Source organism: Diuraphis noxia, unplaced genomic scaffold, assembly GCF_037042655.1.
Source record: "Diuraphis noxia isolate RWA-SAM2 unplaced genomic scaffold, SU_Dnox_SAM2 contig0002, whole genome shotgun sequence".
In the NCBI taxonomy this organism is placed as follows: Eukaryota; Metazoa; Arthropoda; class Insecta; order Hemiptera; family Aphididae; genus Diuraphis; species Diuraphis noxia.
Genome location: NW_028301712.1, coordinates 19323251 through 19335320, shown reverse-complemented (window position 1 = coordinate 19335320; position 12070 = coordinate 19323251). Strand labels below are relative to the sequence as shown.

At 26.7% G+C, this 12070-nt stretch overlaps 1 protein-coding gene across 6 annotated transcripts in view; it reads right to left on the bottom strand.

Moving 5' to 3' along the window:
• SK (small conductance calcium-activated potassium channel) overlaps positions 1 to 12070 on the bottom strand; it is a 305985-nt gene that overhangs the window by 45989 nt on the left and 247926 nt on the right. The gene's annotated exons all lie outside the window — the stretch shown is intronic.

Here is a 12070-nt window from a genome sequence, read left to right as displayed (position 1 = left end):
GTTAATTATTATCTTTATACAGGCTACACTGAAATACCAACAGGTACCGCAAAGCTATCCTCCATAAGAACCTATTTAATACTAGAAAAGTGAGCTTTCTGGTTATTCTGTGTTATTACTGTCTTATTTGAATGAAATAGATTTGTATTGATTTTTATATGGTTTGAATAGTAGGTAATCAATTAACTGTGATAAAATATGTGATCACAAGGTTTTTCAATATTTTATTTAGCACCTATATCTAAGATCTAGAAATATTTTATCACTTTTACAATGTTACATAATTTAATAAATAGTTTAATAAAGGTATGGATAGGTATGATCTTTACTTAATGCTTATATTGTTTTAACATTATATCTCGTTTAATTATTTAGAATCATAGTTATATATTTATGTAACATATATTAATATACAGTTGTATAAATATACATTTTGTTATATATCTAAATGTATTTTCGTTTTTTATTGCATACAGTTATTTTCATTATACCTAGAAAATTCGTGAAAATAAAATCTTGATTTATTTTAAATTAGATGTCACTAACTCTTTAGATATAGTATCCAAAAATTGTTTTTAATCGATAAAGTTTTTTCCTAACACTGATGTCTGATGTTTACATAGTTCATACATGTTGTCAGTTCTCAATGTATATGATCCATCGTATAATTTGTTACTAGATATAGGATGCATGCTTTTTTCCATATATCTCGGCCTTGTCATCTCGGTCAAACAATGAGTTATGATCGTCAGTGGACGTATTAATTCGCGTGTATCATCGTCGTTGCTCTGGAAATGGCAGTGGGTTTTTCGAGTGGAGGGGAACAAAGACAACTTTGTCATCCATCATTTCTCTACCGGAGGTCGAAGTTACCGGAACAAGGGAAAAGAGACGGAAGGATGAGAGGAAATATATATTATATATATTATATATCATACTCTTACGAGTATATAATGTATAATATACATATATATTACAGAAAATAACTTGTGTGACCATGACAGAATCGATTTGTTTTTTGTGTAAATATTTTGGATAGATCCCAAGAATTTTTTTATTGCTCAAACACAAATAAAAATTGTTTTCTAAGAAAACTATGATGTCTCTAAGTAGGTCTATCATCTAAGTTTTTAACCAATATAACTTATTGGTTAACAGTCATGTAGAAATTGTCTAAATCGAAAAATACATAAAAAAGATACAGATGGTCAAACATTATTGAGTTAACCAAAACTTTAGTATGGTATTTGGAATTTAAGAGAAAATTGATATCTGTATACTGTCAGCTTGTATCTATAGCACAACAATATGCTTCATAATAAAGTTTTAAAAGAATAGTGTACTCAATACTAAAACTATAAAAAAACACGTTTTTTTAGTTCTTTATTGAACTATTTAGTTGTAAGCTTCAAAACTACTTATTTCATTGTAATGAAAACATAACTTAAGCATATTTACTTTAATTTTTAAATAAAGAATTACTTTAAAACAACGTACTTGAACCTTGTAAAAACCTAAGTTCTTAAGTATCTCTTTCATAAATATTTATTTGAACTTTGAATCTCCTGAATAGCTTTAACAAAAACAGCATGTGGTTTAAAGTTGCTTGTTGATTAAATTTTATTGCCAAAAAATTAAGTATGACTGTCATGCGTATTTATTTCTTAAAACTACAGACATGGTATATTCAAATAAAATACTTATTTTTGAGTTTATACAAGTTTTTTGAACTAATGGTATTTCTTATAATATACTATATTTTGCGAAGCCTGTCATTACGATTGCAGTGGTTTAATCTTCATTTTTCATTTTTAAAGTTGTATTCATTTTACGATTAACATTAGTGGTGATGTTCGGGCACTTCACCCTGCGCCTTCCACTCAGATATTCTTCAAAAAATCATTTTATTTTATTCAACTAGACCTTCTTTTATCAACAGTAAGATTAAATGTGTCCTCGTTTTTTAATTAACCATTTTAACTGTTCATATTTTGTTTTTAATAAGTTGATAAATATTGTTTATTACAATTCTCTCATCAACATTGTGTTAATTTTCCTCAAAAAACGGGTACTTTTTCACTGAAATTATGTTTTTAAGTTATTAAATGGCACAATTGATAATAGTAGTACATAATTATTTCAGCTTTGACGATTTGTCATTAAGGGTACAGAAATTATAATTTATATTTTTTTAATGTTTAAAGTGTATCTACAAATAACTATAATTATAACATTATAATTGTTTGTATCCTAAGAATTTTTTGTCAAATATTCATTATTCTGTTAATCACTCAATTTATATAAATATATAATGTTGATAATTATTGTACCTACTTGGGTTAAACAAAACATAATTATGTCATGATAAAATCTATACAAGTTATTTGAAATAATTTACGACTCTTTATTAAATAGCGTACTTGAAACAATAACAATCAATTTAACTATCAAGGTAAAATTTTAGGAAGAAAAAAAAATTTATTTTTTTGATCTATGACCGTTAGGTATGGTAATTACAGTTGTTATAAGTGTATTAATATAGAGATGATACATTTGAGTTTTAATAGTAGGGTGACAATATTAGTTATAGTTATGATAATTAGATTATTTACAATATTTACACATGTACTAATAAAATAAGATTATAATATAAACATAAAAGTCATTATAGCGCAAAAACAAGGGGAGATGTTATTAAATTAAATTATAAAGTTTCGATGCTTTTAAAAAGTCGTTCATATTTAAGCTGTTTTCGGTTTCGGATCCAAGTGCTATGTCGAGTTTGTCGGGCAAGTTCGTATTTTAAGCATTCAGTTACAATGGTATTTGACCGGGAGTCTGACATTCTCTTGCAATTTGGAATCCATGAATTAATCTCGTATGCCCTATCCACTTCAAAGAGCTGTTAGTCTACCTATTTGTTATTTTTTTGACAGTATTTAATATTTACAGTTTTATTGGTTCCATATGCTGAGCCATTTGTTGTTCGTTATTTATTTTATGTAGACTTAAAAAAAAAAATATTATGCATATTATTATGTTTCATTATAATTTGACGTTTTTTTTTTCAAAATAGCATTCGATGCTTTATAGGTACTACCTATGTCATATATATATATAAATATTTATTGTTTCCACGTGAATATGTTAATTTGGATGGTAATATTTTTTTTGTTAATGAAAAGGAAAATAACCGTTTGTTTATTTACCTATATATCATGTGAACACAAAAATCGTTCAACACACACTGGGGAATTGTTTTGGATGGGATGTAAACACTATGTTACTAAACAGTCGAACGATCGAAGGGTGTCTGTGGCGATCGTTACGTAGGTTTCTGAACTCCAAAATCGTAACTGGGATTATGTTTATATATAAAAAAATATCCTTTATATAGTTATACGTTATTACCAGTGTGAAATATTTACCATCGACATCGGTAAGAGAGAATTCAGTCCTCGGTGTTCGTAAAACATCATCCGAAGTGCTAAAGCTAAAGTTTTATGCGTGAACTCGTAGGTTCATAGTCGGTATTTGCACGTTCTATATATTATTATATAGGTACGCATTTCTTTCTCGGACATTTTTATTTACAGATTTCTTCTTGGATTAGGTGAGATCGTTGTGCAATAAAACTGACCCGGGACTCCAACCGACTAATCTCTTTTTTTCCTCCCCACTTCGTGTTTTCTTTCGTTTAATGACTGTCATATTATATAGTCGCGCAGTGCATTTATTTCTATCCCACACGTAAACCCATTTAAACGACTCCGGTAGGTATACTACGGTCATATTAAACGTAATCTCAGTCTCACACAGAAAAAACAAAAATAAAAATATAAGCCCTTTTATAATATGCGCATAGAAAAATGAAACAGGCTCCAAATATTACATATTAGACCACCATTGTATACTAACTATATTCTATTTTTTAGTCAACTATGTGAAAAGTACTTCCGTGTGTGTATCATATATATTGCTGTATGAGTAGAGAAAAAAAGTCAATCCAACAACGAATTAAAAGATTTTTTCCGGAATTTTTTTACCACACACTTATCCAATATATTTTGCTGGCCACACAGTTCGTAGCCTCGTACAGACAACGATCTTGTTTTTGAAAAGTTCTTTGTTAATTATAAAAATGGCCACGAAGCACATGATATACATACGAAAAGCCAGTATATTATGTTGTTTTTAACAGTGTACCTATCTAAATTAGGGTAAGTTTAAAAACTAGATTATATATAGTGAATATAAAAGAAATCAATGTCACCTAAAATATTCGTTTTAACTAAATTAAAAAAAGAAATGGGCTACTTGATATAGGTACCTACGTACTATGTGGATAAACTTGAGTAGGTCATGACCGTTTTTTTCACATAAAAATTACCTTGAGCTTTATATATTTTTTTTTATATTATGAGTACGAATGTCTTTTATTTTAATATAGGAAGGGATTATATGTTAAAAATATCAATTATTTTTTTTTTATTGTTAATCGCGTATAGTGAATACCTATGTTCAAGGTTGTTAGTGTTTGTAGATTAATAATAGGTACTTTTGGAATAATGATGAACGTTTTAATAAAAATAAAATAGTTGTAAGGAAAACATAGTTAGGTAATTTATTTGTACGATTTAAATCGTATTAAGAAATATAACGTTGTAATATTTTTCTTTGTAATTTTGCATAACTATTCATAAACTACTTAATTAATATGCTGTAACACTATAATTTGAAATAAGTAAACCATTATTTAATTCAATAAATTATTTTTAATAATACTTGGACTATATGTTTACATAGTATTATAGTATAGGCGTATGTTTTAAAATTTGGATTTATTTTAATATAAATAATAAAGAGACATTTTTACAAAATTAACCAAAACTTATTTTATTGTTCTTGTAAAAATAGAGGGTAAATAATAGTAGAAATAAAAAAGATTACGAAAAATTCCAAAACATTTGTTCATAGCAATTTAGGTAGTAATTTATATGTTAAGAAAAGTAAAATGCATACATTTTGTTTGTTTTTACAATTATTACTAATTTTATTTTATTCACGGCACATTCATAATGTGGATTTAATACATTGAATGTAAGTAAAATGTAGTAATATATATTATTGTATATAAGTATTACCTATGTGGTTATGTCACAATGTCTCAATTTAGACTGGTATGGTATCCAAAATTAAGTAAAATTATAACTCTGTATACATATTTAATAAATAGCTATTTTTTAATTACTTTATTCTATTTGTCTGATAAGAAATATATTTTGCAGTATAATATGTTTTTGCAGGGTTAAGTACTTATTAAATATTTCTATTTCTACAAATTGAATGTAGAAAATTATGTGATAATTTCATATGTATTGATATGATATTGATATAGGCACCCATGTTTAAAATTGTATATTACAGATGACTAGATTTAGTGTTTCAAATTTTTCATAGTATGAATCTCTTCATTTTTAAATCTTTTGTGAGACAGACACGTGTATTTTTTTGTGGATCTTAAATATAACATATTATTCTAGACATTTTTAAAAAGGGAAAAAGAGAAACACGAAATATTTTTCATCAAACTAATGTATTTCACAGTCCAATTTTATGTGATTTAATGTTTCGGGTTTACTGAACAATTTATAATTTTAGAATTTTTGGCTTTTCATGCATCGTATATTATGATATCTGTAGTTGTTCTTAACGAGCATTTGAGTAGGCACGACCGTTAACTATGATATGTATAATATATTAAAAAATGTATAGTATATTATTTACACATACGCGTATTAGAGAGATGCGTTTGTACAATAATACCGCTTTTCAGGGGTGTGTGAACGACAAAAACATACATCACAAACAGGAAGAGAATGGTGAGCTTCCTGAGCCAAAAAACCCCCGCCTCCGTAATTTAGGAGGGGGAAATGGGGGTTTGGCAATTGTTCAAGTAACAGTCTGTCGGAGAAATGTCCCTCCGTGTACCCACTTCTACCACACACGCATATCCACCACTATCATAGTCGCTTTTCTGACAGCCATGCAATTTTTTATCACCACGCCTCTCTCCTCAAAACTGTTTACTGACATAAATCGAGTCAGATTTTCCGATTGTGCAGACGGATGAAAAAATTATAATTATAAATACACGAGATTTTACTCCAGTTCACGGTCAACTTAACATTTTTACTAATGCTTTTTTTTCCGTATCAAATGCGTAACATATTTTTTGGACCCTTTCTTTAACGATACCCGGTGCTCCTATTGGCGACATAACCTCCCACCACCTCCCTACAACTCATTCGACTTCCATACCTCTACCGCGTTCACCACGACCACTATATGCCATTAATAAATTAACCCAGACCAGTCGCCTGGTTTAGGTCTTTGGTTCATTTATTGATCCTTTACTAGTCGATATAATTGGTGTCGTGCCAGTTGTGTGTGTTTTATAAAAATTAGTTCGCTTTAGAAAAAATTTATTCTAATTTATTCTTTATTATAGTATCAAAAATGTTTGTTTTAACTTGGATTTATTTAACTATATATTAATAATTTGCATTTTTTTTGTAAGACATAATTCTAATAGTTTGGAGAGATATTTTAATGTCTCACGAACCGTATTTTCAATGTTGTAATTATCTTGAAATAAAATAGTAAATGAAAAACAATGAATTATTTTAAAACGGAAATTAAATGATGCTTGATGAATGGTGAATAAATAACATTTCGTGTTGTAAAAATAACAAAACCACGAAAAAAAAAACCAGCAACAAAATTCAACCAATGTCTGTTTCAAAAGGTAAAGGACAGATAGTATACTTTATGGCGCCAATGCTTTTAAAACTAAATGAAACATGTTTGTTAAGAAATACTACAATAAACTTAAAATTTTTTTAACAATTGTTGTCGAAATATTCGTCTTAGTATGCTAAGAGTCTCAAAATGTTTACCATGCAGGTAATAATATCATGTTTAAAGTGAAAAGAAAGATGAATAAATCTAGGTTTCTAAATTAAGTTAATGCAATAAATTCATTATTTATATCCATATTATGATTAGGAAAAATTTGTTTCATTGATTTTATACTCGGAAAAAGATAAATCAAGACGTGTCTAAAGTTAAAAGAAATTTTTATTTTAGAAATGTATTTTTATGAGTAGCATTTATACATAATTACTGTAATATTTATATCAAATCATTTACTGATTCAAAATATGTGTGAGTATTGTATGAAAATAACTCCAACGTGTTTAAATAAATAAATATTTATAAACTTCAAAGTTAAAATGAACAATGTAGTAAAATATAGTAAAAGTGAGTAGGTACATACAACATACCTACTAAATATTATTTAACCCAAAAGTTTCAATAATTTAATCAATAACTTAAGTAATTATTATTATAAAAAAATACATCAAATTTATTTCAAATGGCTAACTCATAAACTGTTTTAATGGTTCGAAAGACAACATTATATTTTTAGATTTCACTTACTTATTAAAAATATGGTATGAAAACATTGGTATAAATCTAAAAATATACTTTAATTTAATTTAAAACTAGGGTACCTAAAAAGAAGGCGTATAAGCATTATTCTTTTGTAGAAAGACTGGTTAAATTTAATAATGATTTGGTGAAAATATTGCACACACCATTAAAATTGAGAGTTTTAGAAGAACTTGGCAATTATTTGAGTTTGATATGAAATTCGATAATAGTTTTCTCACGCCCATTTTGTGCATATATAGTTAAAAATCGTAAGCATCGTTAATAATAATTGTATAATACTTTGCTTTTTATATACCTACTGGGACTATTTCCAATAATATATAAAAAAATCCTATCGTACGAATGCATTTATCCGAAGAATAAGGTGAAAAATATTATAATGTTATAGTTTATGTCGGTTTATACGGCCATTTATTTTCACTGTAAATTGGACGATTTAAACTTAAACGATTTAAAATATAATTATTATATACAGGCAAAATTCACTTTGAATATATTATCGATGTTTTAAACTGAAAAATTCTCAGTGACAGGTGTGATGGCAAATGAGATAGCTAGGGTAATATTTTTTTTTGTGGTAAAATTAATATAATGTAACAAAATATGTACAGTTTAAAAGTCAAATAACAAGATATTAAAAAAATAAAATTTTGTTTCTTTAAGTTGCTTTTATTGTAGTTAATTTAATTGTTTTAAGTTTTTTTTTTAGGTATGATTCGTTTACAAATTAATGTTGAAAAGTAGTTTTCGAAATTTAATTAATACAATTATACACAGAATTGTGTTTTATTTAGTATTTAAAAATTTGTTTTCAGACCAGAATCTAATAAATTAGTAGGTTTTTATGAATGTATGTTTAGCATAATATGATGCATATAAGCATCGTAATATAAAATTAATTTGATTATAATTTGTTCAAAATATGAAACTAAAAAAAAAAAACTGAATTAAATTTTATACTTTTGTATTGTCATAAATTCATTATTGGTTAAAATTCATAAACATATTCGATAGGCATGAAGAAAATTTGTTAATTATTACTATTTTATTTATGTAACTTCTTAAGTCGTTAGTTAATTAATCATTTGTTTTACTGAAAAAAAACAACATAATTATTAATTAATTTTAATTAACTAAAGTAGTAATTATATTGCGAGGTTGCGATTGATAAAAAAAAAAAAAAAGTAACGAGTATATTATTACGACACTAAGTTATGTTTTAATGTTTAAAATGTCTGTATATTAATTAATTATTTTCATTACAGTTGCAATAACGTAGAATAATGAAACTTCGTAATTTTATTTAATGGTAGACACAGATTTTTCAAATAACTGAAACAATAATTAAATTTCGAACGGTATTTATTTAACTAGAGTCAAAAGAAGAAAATTAAAAAAAGCACGCACTTAGAAACGATTCCAAGATAATGAAACTGATATTAAAACTCACAACCAAGTCAAAGTACAAAACTGTGTTGTAACTAACATTAACTTTCAACTCATATAACAAAAATTGCAGGCTTTTCGCCGTTTATTTATAGTACTGCCGGAACCGTGTTTTATCTTCCACAATATTGCAGTTTTAAATAATTTAATCAGTCCAATTTTCTGGAAAACTAATTTAAACTCATCGTGAAAAACAAAAGTGATAAAAAGCGGAACGCAGTCATCAGGTCGTTATGACATATACACATCAATCTGGAACCTTGACCCTAAACCGTTGTATGGGGTAAAAGACTAAAAATCGTCCGTTTGTGCATAATGTGTAACATTATTCCACGGCCGCTATATAGACCTGTAAATTATACAATGTTATAATCATGTGGAATACGGTATAGCCTTCACCCGATTTCCAAGCACGTGGCAACCGAATATTGGAACAACATAAACATAAAAAATAACATCTGGCTTTTACAAAGCAGAATAGAAATATAAATACGTAGTTTGCTACATAAACATTACCCGATGTTTTATTTAGCTCGGTTTTCATTGGTCGAATTTGTACATTTCTTTTATCTGAGAATAAAAATTATTCAACAATAATTTCAACCTTTTAAGCACCGTGTCATTAACTATGTAGGTCCAACAGACGACACATACAATATATTGTGTATATAATATATAGGCTTTACGGCGCGCGTAGGTACACATCACTACACGCATGACGTAGGTACGTATATACAGTATACGCACGTGATATGGTGAATATATATATATATATATGATAATAATAGTATATTACTCAATATTAGTATAATATTATAATACATACGTTTTCATATTATATATGATACAAAATCATTTTTCCCGACGCTTCTTCTCCACTGAAACAGGGCTGGTGTGGATACAAATCGAGTATATAATAATATGTAGGCACCTACGGGTTATACGCTCCGTAGTATTGGTACTTATTATGCTTACAGGAACGGATCGAAGAACAGGATGCGGCGGGTAGAGATATATTATAGGCGTTAGGTGCAAATTCAATTTCGATGCCGGTCAATAAAATTACCCTATTATATGTACTACATGAAAATCGGGTATAATTTATTCTTTGACCGTCCCTATTGATATTGGATTTTATCATAAAAACGTAAATCAGATACGAGAATATAATATAAACCATCGATGGTCGTCACGGACATTTATAATAATATTGTGTTGTTATTATTAATTTTATATAGACATGCATGTATTATTTGAAATCACGATTTTAATAAATTCATCCATACCTACCGAAAAATTATAATAATATGGTAACAAGTTTGATCTTTCCGATAGCATTATTTTCCTATCAATCGTACCTTTTCACTAGTTGACGTGTACCTAAAATACACGAATGGATAATGTACACAACAATGTATTTTTTTATATATTATATTATTGAGAAATATTCTCGATCATCAAAATGTATATGTTATAGGGACGTGTGTTAGGCGTTAAGAAATAAATACATCCACAGCAAAAATAACTAGATTTAATTTTTAAAACCATCGTAAATTAAATTTTTTACAAGTGTGACAGATTGAATTTCAAATAATGTTATGTTTGTGGGTTTTAAATTACTTTAAACAAACTAAAAACTAAGGCCTGTGGATAGTTATTGTGTTTATGATTGGTCGTAATTCGTAAATAATAAATTAAATAAACGCGTTTAGATAGAATGAAATTGTATACTAGACATGTTTGCTAATGCAAAATTTAAAAGTATTTATAAAATGTCTAGTATTTAATTAAAACTTTAAAAGATAAAAGTTGATCGTGTAAATATTAAAATAAATGGTTAAAACTGTAGTTTGTATAAAAATGTATATTTATTGTTTTGTTGTTTATTGTTTATATCGGTGTATAGTTACAACTTACATTCTCACAATTCTTAATTAAACCAATTGATAATAAAAATTAAAACTTTTGGCTAAAATAAAGATAATAATATGTAGAACAATAATTGTAAATTATATTTTATATTTTAATTACTTATTAAACAACTATATATATTAATACATTATTTAATAATGAACAACAATAATTATTCATAAATTTGTATTATAAATAAACGTAATACTCTATCATAGTTCGTATTTTCTGCAGTTTTAATATTTCTAACGCTTTGTTATCTTTATCTTGCAATGACATTTTATACTTTAATTTTAGATGGTATTTAATTATATTATAAATCGTTTTGAATTCTTTTACAAAGTTTCGTCGGTGTATTCCTTCAAAAAACATAATGTTGGATATGACATTACGCTAGAATGCTAGATGTTAATCGACGCATTGTGTACAAATTCTTTGTGATGTACACTTTTAATAAAGCTTAGAACTTACACAAATACCAGAGTTCAGAAATATTCTTGAAATTAATTATATTTTATTCGTGATATATTTAATGTATATTTATTAACAAATATTTTAGTAACAGTGCTATTTAATGTTCATATGTCAATTGTTCTAATTTGAACTTTTCTAGCATCATAATAATTGCAGCTAGTGAAATGCATATTAAGATATTCATCAAACAAGACAAAACATATAATTAGAAAATTAGGCATATTATATTTTAAAAATGTGTCTATATTTTGAATGATTTTACATTCAATTATTTTTTAATAAATTTCAATTGAAATTTTAACGATTTGTTAAAATTTATCGGAAATAAGATGTTTTAAATTGAAGAATAAAATAATTATTTCGATGCAGGATTTAAAAATACCTACTTAAACATTTTTTTTCTGAAATTAATAATTGTTGTTGTGTAGGTACCTACAATCTATATATTATAGAGAATATATACAAAATTATTATCATATGTCAAAAACAATTCACATATCTAGTATTTGAAATTAATGGTTAATGAATATTTAACGAATCCACTTAACTATAGTTCAATATTATTATCTCATGTAAAATATAAATATAAGTGGGCGGTTTTTGTGCCACATTAAAAAATCGAAATTGAACTATATAGCGTTTACTTTTTTTTTTTAATGTAGTTATTTTGAATTACGGCGAGTCGAATTATTGTACCACAAATCACTATGTATAAATACAG